A 10,635-nucleotide genomic window follows, 5' to 3' on the forward strand; every position below is an offset into this window, starting at 1 on the left:
GAGAGGAAAGGAAAGGAAAGGAGCTGGAGAAAAGATAAGAGGAGAGTGGAGATGAGAGGAGAGTCAGAGAATCAGAAAGGAGATGGAGGGAATGAGAGCAGTGCATAAAAGAGGAGCAGAGAGGAGAGGAATCAGAAAGGAGATGGAGGGAAGGAGAGAAGTGGATAGGAGAGGAGAGATGGGGAGGGGAGGGGAGGCGGAGAGAATAAGGAGCCGGGAGCTGAGGAGAGGAAAAGAGATGGACAGGAGGAGTCGGAGAGGAGGGCAGAGGGAGAGGAGAGGAAAGGAGGGAGAGAGAAGAGGAGTGAAAACGAGCTGGAGAAAAGAGGAGAGGTGAAGAGGAGAAGGAGACATGTAGAGAAGAGGAGAGGCCCGGTCAACACTAGATGGAGATGTTCAGCATGAGATGGAAAGATGGACAGCTCTGGGGTCCGTTTCTCGAAAGCATCTTTGCTATCGTCGTTAGCAAAGNCCTTCGCAAGAGCGACTCAACTCTCCCTGACAGCGACGCTCACCACTAAATCCAAGGGAATGGTAAGACGGTCTTACGACGGTTAGCAACGACAAGAATCGAGAAACGGACCCCTGGTGAAGGCTAAGAGACACTCTGTGTGTGTGTGTGTGTGTGTGTGCGCATGCGTGCGTGTGTCTTAGTCTGTGTCTGTGTCTGTTCATCCAGTAGCCTGTCTGTGTGTCTCTCTTTGTCAGTCTGTCTGTCTGCCTATCTGCGTCTATGTGCCTGTGTCTCTCTGTGTGTGTGTGTGTGTGTGTACTAATGCATTTCTGGTAGATACTGGTAGAAAAAAAAGAAAATTCCTCCTGTGCTCATGAGAGAGAGAGAATGACTGAGAGAGAGAAAGAGAGAGAAAGAGTGTGTGTGTGTGAGAGAGAGAGAGATAGAGAGAAAGAGAGAAAGAAAGAGGGAGAGAGAGAAAGATAGAGGGGGAGAGAGAGAGAAAGAGAGAGAGATATGAGGAGGGAGAACAAGAACAACAGCAAACAACAGTGCAACAAGACAAGGGTATAATGACTACAAACATGCCATGCAGCTGAAAGAAAGAATGAAAGAAACGCAGGAATGCAGGCTCTTATTAACGAGGCGCGCGGCGCGGCAGATTGGGTTCGACAGTTCAGCTCTCTGAACATGAGTGCCGGCTGTGTGTGTGTGTGTGTGTGTGTGTGTGTGTGTGTGTGTGTGTGTGTGTGTGTGTGTGTCTGCATTCACTATTCGCTATTGGCTGTCTCGACTGTGCAAGGTGAGCTTTGCAGCCTTGTTACACCATACTCCCCGTCTATTTTTTTCAGAAGTGAAAGACACAGAAAATGAGAGTAGCAATGTTTTTTTGTGCAACATAGGTGATATTTTTCAGAAATGCATTAGAGTTTAATACCAGCATGTGCACATGCGCGCACACACGCACGCACGCACGCACGCACGTACGCGTACACACACACATACATACACACACACACACACACATACATACACACACACACACACACACACACAGAGACACCATCAAAAGTTTCGATCCGACCGGCTCAGGTAAACAACCTCTACAATCACCACCTACCCAGGCGTGTAAGATCTCACTCTCTAAGCAGCCATTTCTCTCTGAAGCCCCCCCAACCGCCATGCTCATGGAGGAAAAACAAGGCCTGTGTTTTAGAGCCAAAACCCCTCTAAACAAGCTCCGAGTACAGAGGGGACCAGAGGGCTGCACTATATTGGTGAGCACTCTGGGTGGAGATGGAGGAAAGCTCCAGGGGCTGACAGCAGGGCTGGACTGGGGCAGAAAATAAGACCGGGCATTTTCGCGCCAAGATCGGTACGCCAGGCATTGAGAGAGATTTTCAGTTGTTTCAGTTGTTTACAAGTTGTTGTGACCACCACAGCCAAAATGAATATTTAAAGTGGTAGTTCGCTATTTTAGACATTAAGCCCTGTTTGTGTGACTTCTGGGGTGAAGTAGAGATGTTCTCATCACAATTTTGACATTTGGTGCTGAACGGAGCATTTGGGTATTCAAGACTGCAGCCCCCCCACCTTTACATTGACTCCAATGAAGCACTCAAGCAATCGATCATAAAATGGCATTAAACTTTCGTTTGCAGAGACATGAAACTCACCGAGTGGTCAGAGGTGGGCAGCGATACGGTGGCTCGAAAATCACCGCGAAATACGCTTCCAGAGAAGATATATTCATTATTGTCCGTCTTCATTGATAGTATTGGTTTGACTAGTATTACTCCGCGCGACCGGAAATGGGGGTGCGTTTGTTTACGTTATTATCTATGGTTTGTATGCAAGCTGTAGTTTTTGTAGCCAGTCCCGCTCAAAGATAGCCGTTCTACCTCGCTCCTTGATGTCTACATAAACAACATACTATCGCTACCTACTGGCTGGATGTCTACTGCTATTCAACGGCGTCTGGGGAAAAATAGGTCCGCCAAATGCTAAACAACAGTTAGAAGGCATATTTTGCTGCAATTTTCGGGTCAATTTATCGCAGTCTACCACTGACCACACGGTGAGTTCCATGTCTTCTCAAACAAAAGTTTAATGCCATTTTATAATCGATTGCTTGAGTGCTCTATTGGAGTCAATGTAGCCTAAAGGTGGGGGGGCTGCAGTCTTGGATACCCAAATGCTCCGTTCAGCACCAAATGTCAAAATTGTGATGAGAACATCTCTACTTCACCCCAGAAGTCACACAAACAGGGCTTAATGTCTAAAATAGCGAACTACCACTTTAAATCTGACTTTGAGAGGTCAGCTGTAGCGACATGAGAACTGATACCACTGCATTGAGGGGAGGTGTAGGCCAAAATCATCAACAGTCACTGCATACCTGTCAACTTTGAGCTCCCAAAATCCGGGAAAGTTCCCATATTTTAAGCCAAAATCCGGGAAATTTTCCAAAGGCCAAATTCTGACAGTCAAGGGGATGACAGAGACGGATCGGACGGTGCGTTCTATCTGCTTTTCACAACAGCGCACGTGCAAAGACAGTCCTGTCTAAAATCCCTCAGAACACGTTTTACAGCGAGGAAAAACAATGTAATGAAAACAAAACAATGAAATGAGCGCAATGAGTTTCTTGTTGTTGTAACAGGGCGCACTGCCTGTCCAGTAAGGTGTGTCCCTCAGCAGGTCCCATACCCCAATGACGTCACGGGACTCAGGTAGCCGCTCAGTGGCTAATCCGTAATTGGTGGCTATGCCATTGTTTTTATAAAATCAGATGAATTAGACCGGCTCATTGGAGCCTTCCCGGTGTGCCGGTATTCGCTGATGATGCCCGGTGCCTTTGCTACGGGTGCAGCAAGGTATGTGTGATCACAGTTTTGTCTAGATGACTGCAACCAGCTAGAGCTGTGTATTTAAACATAGGCTACTGTTCATTCTCAGGAGCCAGTTCCCGTGGCGTCTAACCCCAGTGGCTTCCCCTCCCTCTCAGTGTTGTTGAGGTGAGCTTGTAAAGATCCTTTGTCCTATGCATAGCTCATGTTAAACATTTGTCAACTATTTGTATGTAACATGTACTGATCTCTGTGTATGTTCACCTAATTCCAGACACCTCAGAGTACGTCGAGGGTCTGTCTCTGTGGGCAGACTGCTTGCGGCAGCTGCTCACCGCTGTTTTGCCCTTACGAAATTGTTTAGCCTTTCTGTTTTGTTTGTTTCTTTAATTTTCTTTCGCCTGTCCGCCGCTTTAGCTTGTCACTTTGTCATTGTACGGGGTTTGGCTGTCGCAGTTCTAGGCCTATGTACGCTAGTCGGGCCGGGCCATACAGTAGACTAGTAGTTTTGAGTGTGATTATACGGATTTATTCTGTGTGTAGTGGATATCCACACTTATTGTCATTTAATCACTTACATAGCGTAGTGAGCCTATGCGCGTGTGTGTGTGACTGGCGTTTACCATAGGCCCCTTGGTTTCGTGCACGAGTGGTGAACTTAATTTATTCTCAACTAGTAAGCCTGCCCGGCTGGCCTAGCTCGGTGAACCCCTTTTATCCTGGGGCAGCCAACCCCGTTCTAATGTGCATTACTGTTTTTATCTCAGCGGCGCAGGGTTTTAATTGACTACAATTGTATTAATAAAGAAAACATTGTTATTCCTTTAAACAAAGGTACGTCTCTTGTCCATTCTATCCGAACCTGTTGTGCCTTATTGGTTGAAATCAAAATATATTCTGGGGTGGCAGTCCCCCAGTGGCGTAGTCGTGCAATTACAAGTATCAGTCTGATGGTTATTATTTTAGGAAAACTAACATCTAAAGGTCCACCTTACTACATTGTTTTGTCGTATAAGATGTCTGTTCGTTCAAAACTTTGTGCTGGTAGCCTACAGGTTGTGATTAGGTTAATCGCATGATTCGCTGTTTCGAGGCTGTTTTATGCGTTGCATGAACTGACGGTTTCTGAGGCAAAGAGTGGGTGTACAAGTGCTAGAAAACTACGGTGCTCGAGGGTGACAGACAGCTCGTATTTTCAAGGAACTTCAATTCTTGGTGGCATCTGGCATACAATGTTCTGGCAGGTAGCTTGATAAGCGAGACCCTCTGGCTCTCTCGTCAAGAGGGGGTGTGGCTCGTCGGACAGGGCCGTGGGTATAATTACTGTACCGACGGTGTTTTTTGATAATGTGAAAAATCCGGGATACTTCCGGAAATAATGTAAAATCGGGAAGAAATCGGGAAATGAGTCAAAAATAGGGAGTTTCCTGGGAAATTAGGGATGGTTGACAGGTATGGTCCACCGGGCAAATGCCTTGTATCCCGTATATGGCCAATCCAGCTATGGCTAACAACAATCCTTGTTGGCTGTGGCGGAAGCACGGCAGGGTAGCCTACTCTTCCTGATGTTACTCGGATAATAGTATACTGTATGTAGCAACTAGCCCCTTAATGTGTGCTGTTCCACTAGTGGGACTCTGTAGGCCTAATAGTCACTGCAAAAACTTTACTATCCTAGTGCAACACCACTATGACAGTACACGGGGCCTTTGGTAATACAGTATTACGATTTGGGCATTGCCATTCAGGTAGCAGCTTATTTATAACAGGGACCGTGTCTTACTGGGAAAAACAATATAGTAATATATATAATGTAACATTTCAAAATCAGATCCGCCTCTTATTGCACATGATGTGTTCTGCCGGTGGAAGGCGTCACTGTTCACTGGCAACAATAATAATAATAAGAAGATGAAGAAGAAGAAAGAAAATAAATGAAAAAAAAAGAAAATAGAAAAATGTAAACACAACATCACAACAATATTATTATGATACCATTGCAAACACTTGTAATAACACATTATATGCTAGCTTTATTCATGCTATTCTGTTTGAAAGGAGAATATTGGTGTAAATTAGGCTTGTAAGTACAGTAAGACGTGTCGTTTTATGTCAGTGAGTGTTGTGGATAGTAAAACAATGAGAACACTATAAACCCTTCTAAACAAGCCCTAGGTAGAGGAGCTAGAGGGCTGCACTATATTTGTGTGCACCCCGCAGAGATGTAAATATAATAGCAGGGGGTAACAAAGCCTTGCTGGCAGTGGTGAAGACACACCAGGAGGGTATCCTACTCTAAATGAACTTATACAGATAATATACAATATAAAATATGAAATATAATAATGTAATAATATAATAACATTATGATAATATACTGTATTACCCACTGTTCTGCCTTCCATTTATTGTAATTCCTTGCCTCAGATTAGTATGGCACACGTAAATCTTATGGTGAATACCGCCACTTTTACGCGGTACTGTGCCTACTGTGCAATTCTACTTCCTGGGAGCCCAGTCTTGCGAAAAAATCAACTGTAAGCTTCATGGTGCCGTTACGAGATAGCCTCGTTTTTCGTGGTTGGGCAACGCTCGCTGTCGCCCGTGAGAGTGGGTGAGAGATAGGGCGAGAGAGAGAGTGCGAGTGCCCCAAGCAGCGTGCATTCCGGGAGGGGAGCCCTGTCGTCGTGTCAGCTTCATGTCATCTCTCCCTTCCTCCAACGTTGTCCCTAACCTTAACCCTAACCCTAACCTTAACCCTAAACCTAACCCTAAATCGCTTGTTTGAAATGTTTGATTACCGTATGAAACTTGTGAGTCCCGTTTCCAGTTACCCTTCCTTCACGCTTGATTGTTGACGTCCGTCCCCATTATTTTCCCCCCCAGAACTAAACTACCCCAATTGTCAATTCCCCCTTTCGTCACTCAACCACGACAAACGAGGCTATCTCGTGACGGCACCACGAAGCTTACAGTTGATTTGTTCTGGGGTTTTTTCGTAAATATTTCATGAACGGCACGAGATACGGTTGTTCCTGGTCAGTTTCAGTCAGTGCTTTCAAGTGTTTTCTGCCGTAAAGCCACGGACTTCATCTCTCCCGCAATTCATATCTTTTCACACTTGAGCCTTGGACAATATTAGTCTGTACGTAACCTTTTGTGTAAGATTTAGTTTGTAACGAAATTGCATTGATATTTTGAGGTAAATTTCAATCTATTTGGCTCTAGAAATGATGTATACTTTGCCTGGAAATGTTGGCTAATCTGTTTCTACTTAGCTATGCTAGGTCACGTTTGTGTATGCTGAAATTAGATCGCTGGATTGCGTGTAGATTTGTGCCATGTAGAAACATTTGAGTATGTGGAATTCATGTATGTTTATTTCGTTTTTCTGTTAACAATTTCACAGTATTGAGAGTGGAAGTGCAAGTGTACAAAGTGAAAGTGCAAGTGAAAAGTCAGTGAGGAAATGAAAGAAAGAAAATAAAAGGACAAAATCACGCTTCAGCTTGCCTTCTCTTGAACTGTTCATAGCTGTCTAGCTCTGCACCAGTAACGCAGGCCGAGGGCAGCATACCGACGATCTCAACAACACCTCAAAATCAGATAGCCTTTCAATGCACATGATGTGTTCACTACAACAAAACAATATTTAAAAACACAACATTATTATAGGCCTGCCATTGCAAAGATTTCTGTAGTAGCACATTATAGTCATGCCATTCTGATTTAGAGACTGCCCTATAGAGGGTATACTGGTTGGCCACGGCAGGGCCCCAGACACTTCTTTACTGATGCGTTATAGCTTAGTGATACCCTTCTTATTTAAATGAGGTGTGAATCAAACAGTAGGAGGAGATATGGGATGTTGGATAAAGGATTAGCTAACCAAAGTGGTAGCTTACAAGGGGAATGGAAAATTACAGGAGATTCTCACAGAAGAATCACAAGAACCACAGAAATCCATGAACATGGCTCCTTAATTGGAACACAGAATCTATGGCAGTTTACCGGATTCGGCCCAAATTTCACGATGAGCCTTGTGTTCACTTCAGGGAATTCCATGAGACCAGAATGAATACTACTCAGCGTTTTTGTACTTTGTAAAAGCTCATTTCCATGGCCCAAAATTCTTTGTATGACCAGTGCATGTAAAGAAATTGACAATAAAACCAACTTGAACTTGAACTTGAACTTGAACCATACAGTACATTTAACTTTCAGACAGTCGTCACTCAGGATCCCAAGAGTCTAAGTAAACTTAAAATGTAAGCAGGGCTGGACTAGGGGAGGGGAGGAATAGGGCCCGGGCACTTTTGGATTAAAGCCCCCCCATCCCCCCATAATTAGCTGCGCGGAACTTGTTGGCCCCTATTTTCAGAAATGTAAAAACATTTTTTTTTTAAATTACATTTCTGAAAATAGGGGCCCACAAGGGTGCAGGGCCCACCGGGAAATGCCCTCTATGCCAGATGGCCAGTCCAGCCCTGAATGTAAGCCTACATCTCTGCATTTCTAGGCTGCAGTGTTAGTGAACATGCCTGTATGGCTATTCCACTGGGAAGATGAGATGAGACGAGCATGTGTCTGAAGAGGAAGAGATGAATTTCATATCATGGTTCCTACATGACACCATGACATTATCATCTGAAACGTGTCACTCTCACATATTGCTACATTCATAAGTCATGACTCAAGGACATGCTATACAACCGCGTGATAAGTAGCTTTGCCTTTAGGGATGTCTCTATGGCCATCGGAATAATAGCATGACATTGTGTATGCGTGTGCGTGTGTGTGTGTGTGTGTGCGTGTGTGTGTGCATGAGCGCGTGCATGTGTGGCGTGTGTCTTTGTGTGTGTTTATCAATCCAATCACTCACCACAGAACATGACATATGCCTGTACAGCTGTGACAGTACCACTATTCATGCTCATGATATCTCTGACATATCATCCTCCCACTTGCTACAATGTTTCATAACCCTGGCTTTATATTATATTACTGTAAGCAAAATTCTACCTATTCTTCAAAAATGAATCTTTTATGTTATTGAACTGTGTGGCTTGCCACTCAAAGGCTTCACCTGTTGGTACAGAGCAGGAGGAAACAGATTTGGCTTTGTTTTGTTTTTGTTTTTGGAGATGTATGAATAATACAAAACCACTGTTGAGCCACAATGAATCATGAAATGTTTCTATGGATATTGCCACAGGATATTTGGGATATTGCCTTACCACTCAGTTTTTATATATCACCTGTCAGTGAAAGGTAAAAAACACATTGAAAAAGTAAAAATGAAAATGAAAAATGACAATATGTAGACATGTCGAAGGAAGATATACTTTCTTTCACCTCTTTGAAACCTTTTCAAATGTCTGCCAGGTGAAGCTAGTGCTTGAAGAAGACAGAACACGCACGCACGCACGCACGCACGCGCGCACACACGCACGCACGCACGCACGCACGCACGCACGCACACACACACACACACACACACACACACACACACACACACACACACACGACTGACAGGCCAGGGAACGTGATTTATGGAAGGGTTTTGCCAGAGCCAATAGTTGACTGGGTTAGGTCCAGCCCTCCTGGGGGATCCACAGGCCCTCAACGCCAACAGGCTTGGAGAGAAGAGAAGAAAAGAGGAGAGAGGGAAGAAGAGGTGAGAAGAAAAGAGAAAAGAGGTGAGAAGAGAAGAGAAGGGAAGAGGAGAGGAGAGAAGGGAAGAAGGGAGGGGAGGAGAGAAGTGAAGAGCAGAGGAGAGAAGGGAAGAGGAAAGGAGAAGACAAGAATAGAGTAGGGGAGAGAAGGGAAGTGGAAAGGAGATAAGTCAAGAGAGGAGGAGAGAGATGAAGAGAGGATGAGAGAGGAGAAGAGGAGAGGAGAGAAGCCTCACAGCAGGCCAGTGCAGCCACTCTGCAGGCCCGCAAATTAGCCCTGATGATGGCTTACTCCCGGCTCCTGCCATGACCACCAACATATGGCACTCAGGACGCTTCTCTCTCTCTCTCTCTCTCTCTCTCTCTCTCTCTCTCTCTCTCTCTCTCTCTCTCTCTCTCTCTCTCTCTCTCTCTGTCGCCTTTGCTCCTAGTGTTTTTAATTGTGCCTTCAACAGATCCATCATCGAGAGAGAGTGAGAAAGAGAGAGAGAGAGTGTGTGTGTGTGTGTGTGTGTGTGTGTGTGTGTGTGTGTGTGTGTGTGTGTGTGTGTGTGTGTGTGTGTGTGTGTGTGTGTGTGTGTGTGTGTGTGTGCCCTAGGCCTGCTGGTCCTCGTGCACTAATAAGTTAGGGGTCTAATGAAGGCGCAGGGAGCGGCACGCTCGGTCATCCACTAATGATAATGAACACGCTAGCGCTTAGCTAGCTAGCGGACTATAGCCCCTGATTAATGATCCGCTGTGTTCTACGTTACACATGTAATTATACTCTCCTCTGCTTTAGGCAGCAGGTAGTAAGCGACACATATGTCACCATCTTGCACTGGGTCAGTTATGCCTCTTTTCCACTGACGGTTTTCTGGTAGGCCTACAGCTCGACACAGCGCGACTCGGCTGCAAATTTTTGATTTTCAAATAGGCATGACACAGCTCAATCATGAAGCAAGAAGTGGCAGCGGAGTCGTGCTGTGTCGAGCTGTTATACCAGAAAACTGGCAGTGGAAAAGAGGCAATAGTGGGTAGATCTGCAAGACCATCACATACTACAGAATCGGAAATATTTTTTTCATGTATCACGATCTTTCTAAGGATCAGCTGTATCTATCCTTGTCATTCATGGAAACATCAACATGGAGCCTGAGGATGCTTATGGCTAGTGGACTAGTGCCTGACTAATGATCGTCTGTGCTCTATGTTATCATGCCAGGGAAGGTTTTATGAAGGGGAGACAGGGCACTGATGAAATCACCCATAGAAATGAATGGGGGCAGTTCGTAATGGCAGTATGGCGGGTGTGTACAAATATCCTGCCTGCTCTGCTGCTACTGAACCAAACAAACAGTGTTCCTATCATCTTATACAAGAACAAGTTTATAATCCTGATGACTCTTAGAAGCAGCCAACAAAGCCAATTAAAAAAGTTTGCAAAAGTCTTTAAAAACATCTGTTTTCCCATGGGAAACGTTTTTAATTACTCTAGGAGGTTTTGGACGAATGAGGAAAGGTGGAAGCATTTTACAAAACTGTTAAGAGTGTGGTTCGGGTTGTGGGTTGTGTTTACAGCCAAAAAAGATCAATGGTGTTTAAACATGTAAAACCCACTGTTCAAATCAATTTGAACATTTATTTCTGTTAGAGTGCCATTGCGGATACTCCCTAC

Source organism: Engraulis encrasicolus, chromosome 9 (assembly GCF_034702125.1).
Source record: "Engraulis encrasicolus isolate BLACKSEA-1 chromosome 9, IST_EnEncr_1.0, whole genome shotgun sequence".
Classification (NCBI taxonomy): domain Eukaryota; kingdom Metazoa; phylum Chordata; class Actinopteri; order Clupeiformes; family Engraulidae; genus Engraulis; species Engraulis encrasicolus.